The 12,910-nt window shown below is 39.0% G+C and overlaps 1 protein-coding gene across 1 annotated transcript in view; it reads right to left on the bottom strand.

Moving 5' to 3' along the window:
- Positions 1–12,910, bottom strand: part of LOC128664034 (proton-coupled amino acid transporter 1) — a 495,713-nt gene that overhangs the window by 411,772 nt on the left and 71,031 nt on the right. The window lies entirely within an intron of this gene.

The raw sequence follows: 12,910 nt of genomic DNA, 5'->3' as shown, positions 1-12,910 counted from the left end.
TATCTGAATCATGAAAGATTAATTTTAAGTTTCATGTCCCTTAAAAAAAAAAAAAATCCAATTCACTTCCATTAAAGGGACACTGAACCTGATTTTTTTTATTTCGCGATTCAGATAGAGTATGACATTTTAAGCAACTTTCTAATTTACTCCTATTATCAAATTTTCTTTATTCTCATGTTATCTTTATTTGAAATGCAAGAATGTAAGTTTAGATGTCGGTCCATTTTTGGTGAACAACCTGGTTTGTTCTTGCTGATTGGTGGATAAATTCATCGACCAATAAAAAAAGTGCTGTCTAAAGTCTGAACCAAAAAAAGCTTAGAAGCATTCTTTTTCAAATAAAGATAGTAAGAGAACGAAGAAAAATTGATAATAGGAGTAAATTAGAAAGTTGCTTAAAATGGTATGCTCAATCTGAATCACGAAAGAACAAAATTTAGGTTCAGTGTCCCTTTAACTAAATCCGTACAATCTTTTTAATTTACACACTTTCTGAGGCACCAGCTCCTACAGAGCATGTGAAGAATTCACAAAATATACGTATATGCATATGGTGATTGGCTGATGGCTGTCACATGATGCAGTGGGAAGGAAAACTGAACTAACTTTCACATTTGTAAGAAAGAAATCTACTACTGTTTTGAAATTCAAACTAAGTGCTTTTGCATTGTGTTATGATTATGCATTTATTGATTATGTTATTTGACTGTGTTTAGTAGTCCTTTAAATGCACACTAACAGATGGCTCTCGATTACTATTTAGGTAAACAAATGTGTGAATATCAGTCGAACCATGAAACTATCCAAATACAAATATGTGACTGCAAAAGGATACATCTTAGATACAATAGTGTGTAGTATTTCTCCTGTTTCAGTTAGTGAGTTATTAAAAGTAGTGATGCACCGAAATGGAAATTCTGGACCGAAACCGAATCCGAAAATCCGGGATGCACTTGGCCGAAAACCGAAACTGATACCGAAAATGTATTTTTTCAAATTATTTTCAATTTTTTTTTTTTTGCATAATTAGAGCCAATAAAAAAAAAAAACACACTTTTATTGAAAGTAACACACTAAAATTGGACAAAAATATCTTAAAACAATAATATGCTACACAATTTTACCAAGAAAAAAAAAAAAAACAGGCAAAAAATAATGCCATTTTTGACCAAAATGTTTCTGCGACCAAAATTTTGGTGCATCCCTACTTAAAACAATTATAAATATCAATATACTGTATTATTCTTCATTTAGTTCTATGTAACAATCATATTTAACAGGTTTTTTTTTTACCAATTATCCAAATAAAGTATAATCCTAGAAAACTCATTATATGCAGAACAGTAAGTGAAGTAATAAACAGCAGCTCTAGGCTAGCATCAAATTTGAAATATGCTACACAATAATTTTACCGAAACTAACAGGCAAGAAAACCAAAAACCGAAATAGCCAAAAATGCAATTTTCGGCCGAAACTTTCTGCGGCCGAAATTTCGGTGCATCCCTAATTAAAAGGGCAATGTACTTTGGGAAGCAGTTGTGAAAATTGCATATTATACAAAGAAGCTGCAGGAACACTCTTTCAAATGTGCCGGGCTTTCACCACCAGTGGGAGGTTGATGTCTGCTGTTGCATCTTGTTTACATAGTTTTTCTATAGCCAGCACTAAAGGCATATGAAACCCCCCCAAAAATATTTTGCAATTCAAACAGAGCATACAATTTTTAAAAGTTTCATATTTGCTTATATTATCAAATTTGATTTGCTCCCATGGTATCCTGAAGAGATACCTAGGAAGGTGTCTGGAACACTACATGGCAGGAAATATGCGACTATATAGTGCTCAACACATATGTTCACACATCTGAGCTTACGTCCCTGCTTTTCAACAAAAGATAACAAAGAACCAAGAAAAGGAGAAACAACGATGGCACTACATATGTTGTTGCCTAAATTAGTATACATATAAGTCCAATATTACTATTGGTAGGACTATATCAAGGTAATATGTGAGGCGGGTGCTGTACACAAGGGGAAACTGTTTACACAAGGAAACTAGTGGGCTACTGGGAAGTGTGTACATATATAGCACTCAACAACATTCGACAAAAAATGGATATAATATCATCAATGGAGAAATACAATATTGAAAACATCCGGAGTGAGGAGGGTAAAACTTAACTTTTATTAATTGTACATAATAAAAAAAGAGAAGAATAATATACAAACACAAGGGCATGGACTCCTATACTTCTGAATCAAATGTTACTGTAACCAGGTGTGGTGTAAATAAAGGTCCCTGGTGATACATGTGCATAAAAGATAGCACTGACACATTCACTACTGAAATAAATGGACTGTCTGCGAGTACCAAATCACAGGGTAACTGGGACAAGGAAACCACACCTACTAATGGGTATTATACTATCTACTCCTGTTCCATTGGAAGACGTGAATACCAAGGATTATAAAGTGTAATATTAGTCTGGATAGGCTGTATTATTATTATAATGGGTATATATGTGTGGAGGAACTTCCTTATGGTATAGTAAATGTGCCCAATTTAGTTTAGTTCAAAAGTAGTTTTTCCGTTTTAGAATTGCCTAGCTATATCGGGGTACACAGAGTAATAAATTACCCCAAGGTGTAATAATTGTAGTCACCCACGGGTATAATACTGCAGTGAAAACGCTCAACAATACAGGCACGGAGGACAGAGTATAGCCGCCGGCTTTGAGATATTATGTTAGCGTAGTGAAATAAAACTACTGCAGTACAAATTATAGTACCATAATTAACTCCAAAGAGTTGCAAATATGGTGGCAGGCTAAAATACTAGGATCAATTAGGTATGGCACCTAAAACTGATTACTGAGCCTAAACAGTGACGACTGTCATCAACAGGGGACACGATGTAATCGTATGAATCTAATGACAATCATTTTATTGTTCCCCCTTAATATAAAAGTGTCAATGTGGTCCTGTGCCTTAGCCTGGTTTGTATTGAATAATAAAGAGCAATCAGGTATAAAACACACAGTAAACTATGTGCACCTTAAAAACTAGTACATAACGGTAGGGAATTGTTACGGCAGAGAATCCGGCTAGAGATTATTTGGTGACTGGACAATTCAGTACTGAGAACTATGACCCAGGAGGGCAGGCACTCCAAGCTACTATATACCTATTAGCATACTTGGATATTTAACTGAAGTAAAATAACATTGGATATGTACATCAAAGGATTACTGACTAATATGAATGTTGTCCATGGAAGCGACCATCAGACCAATTACCTCCATACATTGAGCTACTGATGGCCGAACAATAGACTGTAAAGAGAGGCAAGAAGAGAGAATTTGGGATTTTCTGACCTCTATCAGAAACATTTGCATAGATAGGGAATCTATTATGGTTCCTAAGAAAACAGCCCTTGTAGCTGGAACAAGGGAACTCTATTCCAGTTTCACTTTCCATCCGTGGGAACGTAGAAAAGACAAGATCTCTGTATAAGAGCTTGTTGAAAAGATGGACCAATATGTCGTCCAGGTATGGCGCTACTACAATTCCCCGAGACCTGATCACTGCCAAGAGAGCCCTCAGAACCTTTAAGAAAATTCTGGGGGCTGTGGCAAGGCCAAACGGAAGCACCACAAACTGAAAGCGTTTGTCTAGAAAAGCGAATCTCAGGAATTTGTGATGATCCCTCTGGATGGAAACATGAAGATATGCATCCCTCAGGTCTATGGTCGTCATGAACTGGACCAAAGGAAGAATGGAACGAATGGTTTCCATTTTGAAGGACGATACTCTGAGAAACTTTTTGAGACAATACAGGTCTAGAATGGGTCGAAAAGTGCCCACTTTTTTGGGAACCACAAACAGATTTGAATAGAATCCTAGGCCCTGTTCCCTTAGACAGTTTAAGAATGCCTCTCTTTTTATCTGGTTTACAGATAATCTTGAGAGGTGGAATCTCCCCCTGGGAGGAAAAGTTTTAAATTCTATTTTGTAACCCTGATATACTATGTCCACAGCCCAAGGATCTGGGACATCTTGTATCCAAGCTTGATAAAACAGGGAAAGTCTGCCCCCACTTGATCCGATCCCGGACCGGGGGCAAACCCTTCATGCTGACTTAGACTCAGCTGCGGGTTTCTTTGATTGCTTCCCCTTATTCCAAGACTGACTAGGTTTCCAAGAAGACTTGGACTGTTCCTGCTTGGAAGAGGGATTGAAGACTTTCCTTTGAAGTTACAAAAGGAACGAAAATTACTTTGACGTCCATTAGGTCTGTTCTTCTCGTCTTGTGGTAGAAAATACCCTTTTCCACCCGTAATATCAGAAATTATTTCTGCCAGACTTGTAAGGAAGCGCAAAAAGCTTGGACTTAGAGGTAACATCCGCTGACCAAGATTTTAGCCACAAAGCCCTGCGGGCTAGGACAGTGAAGCCAGAAATCTTGGCTCCCAATCTAATAACTTGTATGTTAGCATCAGAAATTAAGTAGTTGGCTAGTTTGATAGCTTTAATCCTATCTTGGATCACCTCCAAAGGAGTCTCAACTGAAATTGATTTAGACAAGGTATTACACCAATAAGATGCGGCACTTGTCACTGTGGCAATACAAACTGCAATTTGACATTGAAGACCCCGATGAACATACATCTTCTTCAAATAAGCCTCCAGCTTTTTGTCCATGGGATCCTTAAAGGAGCAACTATCCTCTATAGGGATCATAGTTCTAGTTAGCCAGAGTAGAAATAGCCCCTTCTACTTTAGGCACCATGCACCATGAATCTTTAATGGAGTCAGCAACAGGAAACATATTTTTAAAGACAGGAGATGGGGAGAAAGGTATCCTTGGCTTCTCCCATTCCTGTATAATAATCTCCATCACACGGTCTAGAAAAGGAAACACTTCCACAGAGGAAGGAACATCATATTATTTGTTAAGTTTACTAGATTTCTTAGGGTTGACAGCAACAGAAGTATCGGAGTCGTCCAAAGTAGACAATACCTCCTTTAACAGTACACAAAGGTGTTCAAGCTTAAATCTGAAGTTTACTTCTTCAGTATCAGATGAAGGAATTATACTATCCGAATCTGAAATTTCACCCACAAAAGCTACTGACATATCCTCCTCATCAGACTTATGAGGGAGAACAACCTTCGTAGCAGTAGGAGGAACAGAAACCTTACTATCTGAATGTCTAATTTTCCTCTTGCGTTTCCCTAGCAAAGAAATAGCAGATAATGCCGCAGATACCACAGAAGATACCTGTGCAGCAATTTCTGCAGGCAAATAAACTCCTCCAGGAGGCTAAGAGGAACTGCAGGGCACTATATGTGACACCATAGAGGCTTGGGACATTTGAGGAGAAAGCTATGGCACAGCCTAAACAGCATCTTCCTGAGAGACATTTCAAAGTCCTTTTTAAACATGAGGAACAAAATTGCATAGGAAACACAATTTGGGCCTCAAGACACAATAAACACCTATCCATGACTAAACCTGAGGAATTCCCAATAATAAAGGAATGACAAGATAATAAAAAATTTAAATTTAACACTGTCACCTTAAATTTAAAATTTTGCACTGTCACTTTTTAATGATACACTTTAAACACTATCGCTTTAAATTTATACAGAGCATATTAGCGTTCAAACAAATAATCCTCAATTAGCACCTCTGCACCTCAGCAGACTGAGGTGCCCTACTGAGGAAAAATTGACAGCCGTTTACAAGTCTTTGTCTTCTCACAGAAAAAGATGTCCTACAGCCAGCACTGTTCCGATACAGTCACAGAGCGGAAAGGAGGCTGGTCATGTGACTGGAGCAAACAGAAACTGCACAGAGAATGAAAATCGCGCAAAAGCAAACTGCTCAATAACTGCAGTTTTTGAAAAAAAAAAAAACATAATTTATGTAAGAACTTACCTGATAAATTAATTTCTTTCATATTGGCAAGAGTCCATGAGCTAGTGACGTATGGGATATACAATCCTACCAGGAGGGGCAAAGTTTCCCAAACCTCAAAATGACTATAAATACACCCCTCACCACACCCACAATTCAGTTTAACGAATAGCCAAGTAGTGGGGTGATAAAGAAAGGAGTAAAAAGCATCAACAAAGAAATTTGGAATAATTGTGTTTATACAAAAAATCATAACCACATAAAAAGTGTGGGTCTCATGGACTCTTGCCAATATTAAAGAAATTAATTTTTAAGGTAAGTTCTTACATAAATTATGGGGTTTTTTCATGTAATTGGCAAGAGTCCATGAGCTAGTGACATATGAAATAGCAATACCCAAGATGTGGAAATCCACAGAAGAGTCACTAGAGAGGGAGGGATAAAATAATAACAGCCATTTCCCGCTGAAAAAAAGAAATCCACAACCCAAAATATAAGTTTATTCTCATAATGAAAAAAAAAAACTCAAACATAAGCAGAGGAATCAAACTGAAACAGCTGCCTGAAAAACTTTTCTACCAAAAACTGCTTCCGAAGAAGCAAATACATAAAAACGGTAGAATTTAGTAAATGTATGCAAAGAAGACCAAGTTGCTGCTTTGCAAATCTGATCAATTTAAGCTTCATTCTTAAAAGCCCACAAAGTGGAGACTGATCTAGTAGAATGAGCTGTAATTCTCTGAGGCGGGGCCTGACCCAACTCCAAATAAGCCTGATGAATCAAAAGCGTTAACCAAGATGTCAAGGAAATGGCAGAAGCCTTCTGACCTTTCCTAGAATGAGAAAAGATAACAAATAGACTAGAAGTCTTCCTGAAATATTTAGTAGTTTCAACATATTTCAAAGCTCTTACCACATCCAAAGAATGTAAGGATCTCTCCAAAGAATTCTTAGGATTAGGACACAAAGAAGGGACAACAATTTCTCTATTAATGCTGTTAGAATTCACAACCTTAGGTAGAAATTTAAATGAAGTCCGCAAAACTGCCTTATCCTGATGGAAAATCAGAAAAGGAGATTCACACGAAAGAGCAGATAATTCAGAAACTCTTTTAACAGAAGAGATGGCCAAAAGGAACAACACTTTGCAAGAAAGTAATTTAATGTCCAAAGAATGCATAGGCTCAAACTGGAGGAGCCTGTAAAGCATTCAAAATCAAATTAAGACTCCAAGGAGGAGAGATTGATCTAATGACAGGCTTGATACAGACCAAAGCCTGTACAAAACAGTGAATATTAGGAAGCTTAGCAATCTTTCTGTGAAATAAAACAGAAAGAGCAGAGATTTGTCCCTTCAAGGAACTTTCAGACAAACCCTTATCTAAACCATCCTGAAGAAACTGTAAAATTCTAGGAATTCTAAAAGAATGCCAGGAGAATTTATGAGAAGAACACCATGAAATATGTCTTCCAAACTCGATAATTAATCTTCCTAGAAACAGATTTACGAGCCTGAATCATAGTATTAATCACTGAGTCAGAGAAACCTCTATGACTAAGCACTAGGCGTTCAATTTCCATACCTTCAAATATAATGATTTGAGATCCTGATGGAAAAACGGACCTCGAGACAGAAGGTCTGGCCTTAACGGAAGTGGCTAAGGCTGGCAACTGGACATCCGAACAAGATCCGCATACCAAAACCCGTGAGGCCATGCTGGAGCTACCAGCAACACAAACGATTGTTCCATGATGATTTTGGAGATCACTCTTGGAAGAAGAACTAGAAGCGGGAAAATATAAGCAGGTTGGAAACACCAAGGAACTGTTAACGCATCCACCGCTTCCGCCTGAGGATCCCTGGACCGGTACCATCAGATCTATTTCTGGAAGACCCCACATCTGGACAATCTGAGAAAATACATCTTGTTGGAGCAACCACTCCCTGTAATGTTAAGTCTGACGGCTGAGATAATCCCCTTCCCAATTGTCTATGGGATATGCACCGCAGAAATTAGACAGGAGCTGGATTCCGCCCCAGCAAGTATCAGAGATACTTCTTTCATAGCTTGGGGACTGTGAGTCCCACCCTGATGATTGACATATGACACAGTTGTGATATTTTCTATCTGAAAACAAATGAACGGTTCTCTCTTCAACAGAGGCCAAACCTGAAGAGCCCTGAAAATAGCACGGAGTTCTAAAATATTGATTGGTAACCTCGCCTCTTGAGATTTCCAAACCCCTTGTGCTGTCAGAGATCCCCAGACAGCTCCCCAACCTGAAAGACTTTGGACGAACAAAAGAGGCCCATTGAACTATACGATGGTAATCTAACCACTAAGTCAGAGAGAGTCGAACATTGGGATTTCAGGATATTAATTGGGATATCTTTGTATAATTCCTGCACCATTGGTTCAGCATACAAAGCTGGAGAGGTCTCATATGAAAACGAGCAAAGGGGATCACGTCCGATGCTGCGGTCATGAGACTTAAAACTTCCATGCCCATAGCTACTGAAGGGAATTATTGAGACTGAAGGTTCCGACAAGCTGAAACCAATTTTCGTCTCTTGTCTGTTAGAGACAGAGTCATGGACACTGAATCTATCTGGAAACCTAAAAAGGTGACCCTTGTCTGAGGAATCAAATAACTTTTTGGTAAATTGATCCTCCAACCATGTCGTTGAATAAACAACACTAGTTGATTTGTGTGAGATTCTGCAGAATGTAAAGACTGAGCTAGTACCAAGATATTGTTCAAATAAGGAAACATCGCAATACCCCGTTCTCTGATTACAGAGAGTAGGGCACTGAGAACCTTTGAAAAGATTATTGGAGCTGTCGTTAGGCCAAATGGAAAAGCGACAAATTGGTAATGCTTGTCTAGAAAAGAGAATCTCAGAAACTGATAGTGGTCTGGATGAATCAGAATATGAAGATATGCATCCTGTAAGTCTATTGTGGACATATAATGCCCTTGCTGAACAAAAGGCAGAATAGTCTTTATATTCACCATTTTAAAAGTTGACACTCTTACATAATGATTCAAAATTTTCAGATCCAGAACTGGCATGAATTTCTTTGGGACAATGAATAGATTTGAATAAAACCACAGACCCTGTTCCTGAAACGGAACTGGTATGATTACCCCTGAAAGCTCCAGGTCTGAAACACACTTCAGAAAAGCCTGAGCCTTTACTGGATTTGCTGGGATGCGTGAGAGTAAAACATCTTCTCACAGGAGGTCTTACTCTGAATCCTATTCGGTACCCTTGAGAGACAATACTCTGAATCCATTCATTTTCGACAGAATCTGCCCAAATGTTTTGGAAGAATCTTAATCTGCCCCCTACCAGCTGAGCTGGAATGAGGGCAGCACCTTCATGCAGACTTGAGAGCTGGCTTTGGTTTCTTAAACGTTTGGATTTACTCCAACTTGAAGAAGGTTTGCAATTGGAACCAGATTCTTTGGGGGAAGGATTAGGTTTCTGTTCCTTATTTTGTCGAAAGGAACGAAAACCGTTAGAAGCTTTGGATATACCCGTAGGTCTTTTATCCCGATGCAAAAAAACTCCCTTCCCCCCAGTGACAGTTGAAATAATCCAATCCAACTGAGAACCAAATAACTTATTACCTTGAAAAGAAAGTGATAGTAATCTAGACTTAGATACCATGTCAGTATTCCAAAATTTGAGCCACAAAGCTCTTCTAGCTAAAATAGCCAAAGACATAGATTTAACATCAATTTTGATTATATCAAAAATGGCATAACAGATAAAATGATTAGCATGTTGAAGCAAGCGAACAATGCTAGACAAATCAGGATCCATTTACTGTTGCGCTAAACTTTCCAAACAAAAAGTTGATGCAGCTGCAACATCAGCCATAGAAATGGCAGGCCTGAGAAGATAGCCAAAATATAAATAAGCTTTACTTAGATAAGATTCAAGTTTCCAATCTAAAGGGACTTTAAAAGAAGTACTATCTTCCAAAGGAATAGTAGTACGTTTAGCAAGAGTAGAAATAGCCCCGTCAACTTTGGGGATCTTTTCCCAAAACTCCAATCTAACTGCTGGCAAAGGATACGATTATTTAAACCTTGAAGAAGGAATAAAAGAAGTACCAGGCCTATTCCATTCCTTAGAAACCATATCAGAAATAGCATCAGGAACTTTATGAGAAGTTTTAAAAGACCTTTTACGTTTATTAGAAGGCGGGATGGCAGAAAAAGCCTTCTGAATCGCATCAGCAATAAAATCTTTTATATTCACAGGTATATCATGTACATTAGATGTTGAAGGAACAAAAGGCATTGTACTATTACTGATGGGCACATTCTCTGCATGTAAAACTTATCATGACAACTATTACATACCACAGCTGGAGATATAATCTCCACCAATGTACAACAAATGCACTTAGCTTTGGTAGAACTGTTATCAGGTAGCAGGATTCCAACAGTGGTTTTTGAGACAGGATCAGATTGAGACATCTTGCAAATGTAAGAGAAAAAACAATATATAAAGCAAAATTATCAATATCCTTATATGGCAGTTTCAGGAATGGGAAAAAAATGCAAACAGCATAGCCCTCTGATATTGAAAAATTCAAGAGGCATATAGGAATGGGGCTTTAAATTATGAAATTATTTGGCGCCAAGTATGACGCACAACGCAAACTAAAAATTGTTGGCGCTAACAACATCCGGAAATGACACACTCGCGTCATTGTAGACGCATCCTTGAGCAAGGAACTCTGCGTCAACTAAGACGCCGGAAATTACGAATTTGCGCCATCGGCCGTACCTTCGCACCAAAAAAATTCTTGCGCCAAAAATGATGCAATATACTTTAGCATTTTGCACCCTCGCGAACCTAATTTTGCCCGCGAAATGTTATGGAAAAAGCAGTCAATTGAAAAAAAAGACTATACCCCAGGTAAGAAAAATATTTTCCAAAATATGTTTTTACCAAAAATATGAAACCGATAGTCTGCAAAAACATAATTTATGCTTACCTGATAAATTCCTTTCTCCTGTAGTGTGGTCAGTCCACGGGTCATCATTACTTCTGGGATATTAACTCCTCCCCAACAGGAAGTGCAAGAGGATCACCCAGCAGAGCTGCCACATAGCTCCTCCCCTCTACGTCACACCCAGTCATTCGACCGAGAACCAACGAGAAAGGAGAAGCCAAAGGGTGCAGTGGTGACTGGAGTATAATTTAAAAATTTAGACCTGCCATAAAAAACAGGGCGGGCCGTGGACTGACCACACTACAGGAGAAAGGAATTTATCAGTTAAGCACAAATTATGTTTTCTCCTGTTAAGTGTGGTCAGTCCACGGGTCATCATTACTTCTGGGATACCAATACCAAAGCTAAAGTACACGGATGACGGGAGGGACAGGCAGGCTCTTTATACGGAAGGAACCACTGCCTGAAGAACCTTTCTCCCAAAAACAGCCTCCGAAGAAGCAAAAGTGTCAAATTTGTAAAATTTGGAAAAAGTATGAAAAGAAGACCAAGTTGCAGCCTTGCAAATCTGTTCAACAGAGGCCTCATTCTTAAAGGCCCAAGTGGAAGCCACAGCTCTAGTAGAATGAGCTGTAATTCTTTCAGGAGGCTGCTGCCCAGCAGTCTCATAAGCTAAACGTATTATGCTACGAAGCCAAAAAGAGAGAGAGGTAGCAGAAGCTTTTTGACCTCTCCTCTGACCAGAATAAACGACAAACAGGGAAGACGTTTGTCGAAAATCTTTAGTTGCCTGTAAATAAAATTTCAGGGCACGGACTACATCCAGATTGTGTAGAAGACGTTCCTTCTTCGAAGAAGGATTAGGACACAAGGATGGAACAACAATCTCTTGATTGATATTCCTGTTAGTGACCACCTTAGGTAAGAACCCAGGTTTAGTACGCAGAACTACCTTGTCTGAATGAAAAATCAGATAAGGAGAATCACAATGTAAGGCAGATAACTCAGAGACTCTTCGAGTCGAGGAAATAGCCATTAAAAACAGAACTTTCCAAGATAACAATTTGATATCAATGGAATGAAGGGGTTCAAACGGAACACCCTGTAAAACATTAAGAACTAAGTTCAAACTCCATGGTGGAGCAACAGTTTTAAACACAGGCTTAATCCTGGCCAAAGCCTGACAAAAAGCCTGAACGTCTGGAACCTCTGACAGACGTTTGTGTAAAAGAATGGACAGAGCTGAAATCTGTCCCTTTAAGGAACTAGCGGATAAACCCTTTTCTAAACCTTCTTGTAGAAAGGACAATATCCTAGGAATCCTAACCTTACTCCATGAGTAACTTTTGGATTCGCACCAATATAAGTATTTACGCCATATTTTATGGTAAATCTTTCTGGTAACAGGCTTCCTAGCCTGTATTAAGGTATCAATTACTGACTCAGAAAAACCACGTTTTGATAAAATCAAGCGTTCAATTTCCAAGCAGTCAGCTTCAGAGAAATTAGATTTTGATGTTTGAAGGGACCCTGGATCAGAAGGTCCTGTCTCAGAGGCAGAGACCAAGGTGGACAGGATGACATGTCCACTAGATCTGCATACCAAGTCCTGCGTGGCCACGCAGGCGCTATTAGAATCACCGATGCTCTCTCTTGTTTGATTGGCAAATCAATCGAGGAAGCATCGGGAAGGGTGGAAACACATAAGCCATCCCGAAGGTCCAAGGTGCTGTCAAAGCATCTATCAGAACCGCTCCCGGATCCCTGGATCTGGACCCGTAACAAGGAAGCTTGGCGTTCTGTCGAGACGCCATGAGATCTATCTCTGGTTTGCCCCAACGTCGAAGTATTTGGGCAAAGACCTCCGGATGAAGTTCCCACTCCCCCGGATGAAAAGTCTGACGACTTAGGAAATCCGCCTCCCAGTTCTCCACTCCCGGGATGTGGATTGCTGACAGGTGGCAAGAGTGAGACTCTGCCCAGCGAATTATCTTTGATACTTCCATCATTGC

Source organism: Bombina bombina, chromosome 6 (genome assembly GCF_027579735.1).
Source record: "Bombina bombina isolate aBomBom1 chromosome 6, aBomBom1.pri, whole genome shotgun sequence".
In the NCBI taxonomy this organism is placed as follows: domain Eukaryota; kingdom Metazoa; phylum Chordata; class Amphibia; order Anura; family Bombinatoridae; genus Bombina; species Bombina bombina.
This window is presented reverse-complemented; position numbering and strand designations above follow the sequence as displayed.